The following is a 2284-nucleotide window of genomic DNA, read 5'->3' as shown; positions in this document are numbered from 1 at the left end:
TTGGTATCATATCTGAAAAGTAAATAAAAGCCCATATAAAATAATTATCCAAAGTTCCCATAGGAACACAAGTGCTTGTGACCTAACGCCTCACCTTCCATAATGCATCTGTGCCAATCCCTACCCTTACAAAGACATTCCAAAACTATCAGTAATTAAGTTAAATGGTCCCCTAAATCCTTTAATTCCAGCTAAACTTGCAGGTAAGAGCTGCAAGAATGGCCTTTACACATTGATACTAGTGGAAGCACAGGCTGCTCTTCTGGGCACAAGACATAGGCAGAGTGCCAATATCCTGCTCCTCTACTTCTGGTGGAAAGTCATGGCTCTGGATCAGCTTCATGGGTTGGAATACTGGCCTCAACATTAAATAGTAGACAGAAGGTCTCTAGAACTCATTGAAAGTAGATGTAGCAGCAATGGTGTATGCACCCATGTTTTAAAAGAGCATCCAATCACCCACAAGCATTTGAGGCAGGTTATAGTACTAGAGAATCCAATTCAATCCAGGCAATCACATCTTGGTCCCCAAAATGCTGGGTGAGTAATACTTCTCATCTGGTTTAAATGATCATAAAGAATGCACTTAAGTGTTCAATATACTCCATCATTCACATAATACATGAAAGTTTGTTCATTTGACTGATCATCATCGTCATCGTCAGAGCTAGTCTGTTCTTACCATTTCTTTGGAAATGATATTGACTGCCAGTGTGAAAGCTGACACGACATAATATCTGCCTGACTCAGCTGTGACTCTCACCCCAGAGTCTGGTGGGAAATACTTGTCCAGAGCTGGTTTGATCACACTGGTGGTCTTTTCAAATTTAAGCTTCATGTTCTCAGATCCAGGAAAGCCACCATCAATATCAAGCAGACACATGCAGAAACCAAACTCTGTTCCCATGTCAAAGTCACAGTGGGCATTTGGACAGGGCCTGTACAAAGGTCTCAGGATCAGTACATGTGCCCCCACATGGTAGCTTACACAAACGACATCAATATTTAGTTCTTTAGCTGGTTCTAGGAGAAGTCTGCTGATTTTGAGTGTGACACCAAACTTAAAACTGATTTAACAAACTGCTTTGGAATCATCAGTGGCAATCTGCAAAACCAACTTTGCCTTTGGATGTGTTCTAGCAGCTATCATCAACTCAACCTCACTGTTGAAAGCCATCAGAGACAATTGCTACATGGATTTTGCATAGATAATTCTCTCTAGAGGCACACCAAACTAGTGTGGGACAGTTCTATATTCTGTCAATTATGTTTTAAATAAACGCTGATTGGCCAGTAGCCAGGCAGGAAGTATAGGCAGAACAACCAGACAGGAAGTAGAGGCAGGGAAATGTGAACAGGAGTATTCTGGGAAGAAGGAAGTTCTTTTCCGCAGTCCTGTCCAGACACCAAAGAAGTAGGATGTGACCTGCCCTGCTGAAAAAGGTATTGAGCCATGTGGCAAACATAGATAAGAATAATGGATTAATATCAGTTAAAAGAGCTAATACAAAGCCGGAGCTAATGGGCCAAATGGTTTATAACTTATGGAGACCTCTGTGTGATTTTTCTTTGAGACCTAACAACTGTGGGAACTGGGCAGGACAGAAACCCTAACATGCAGGCCCTCATGTTACACCAAGCCCCTCACAAACTGTATTTCAGGCTTGTTTGTACAGTCAGAACCTGTCCCAACAGCAGCTAGTGTGTTCACTATGACTCTGCTTCCATTGCTTTTGACTGCATGGGGAATTACACGGGGAAGAGCTTTAACCATCTTAGATGTTTCTTTTGAATGTCTCCAAGGTCCGAGACATAAAAAAAATTATTATCTTCAGAGGAAGAAACTTCACTAATTTTTTGGTTCAGAATGCCCTTGGCAGTAAAGCCTTCATTAAAGATATGGCAGTCAAACTCTTCCTTATTAAAGCTGGTCATGTTCTCCATGTGCCAAAAACAACAACAAAAACAAACAAACAAACAAACATACAAACTAAAAACAAAAACCCTAGAGATGGAATTAAATTATTGTCAGTTCCTCACAAGGCAAGCTACCAAGGAACTCTAAACATGGTCTCCTTAGAGTAGTTCATGGACTCTACTGGCAAGCCCCATGGAGACTGTGCTGTTGAACCAACTGGTCAACCTAGTGGTCCAGCCGTCGCAGATGCAGTCTGAGGTGGTGCCTAGCTGCTGACTGAGGGCTGTTGGTGGCGGCTGCTTCAGGGACTGACTCCCTTCTGGACTTTCAATGCATCCTCCAAGAGCCACAGATCATCTAAGAAAA

General features: G+C 42.2%; 1 pseudogene; it reads right to left on the bottom strand.

Annotated features, from left to right (window-relative positions):
- Positions 1-238: 238 nt before the first annotated feature.
- Positions 239-1935, bottom strand: LOC125414162 (ornithine decarboxylase pseudogene; annotated as a pseudogene).
- Between the last annotated feature and the right edge of the window lie 349 nt (positions 1936-2284).

The sequence above is a fragment of the Myodes glareolus genome, chromosome 27, assembly GCF_982192425.1.
Source record: "Myodes glareolus chromosome 27, mMyoGla1.1, whole genome shotgun sequence".
Lineage (NCBI taxonomy): Eukaryota > Metazoa > Chordata > Mammalia > Rodentia > Cricetidae > Myodes > Myodes glareolus.
This window is presented reverse-complemented; position numbering and strand designations above follow the sequence as displayed.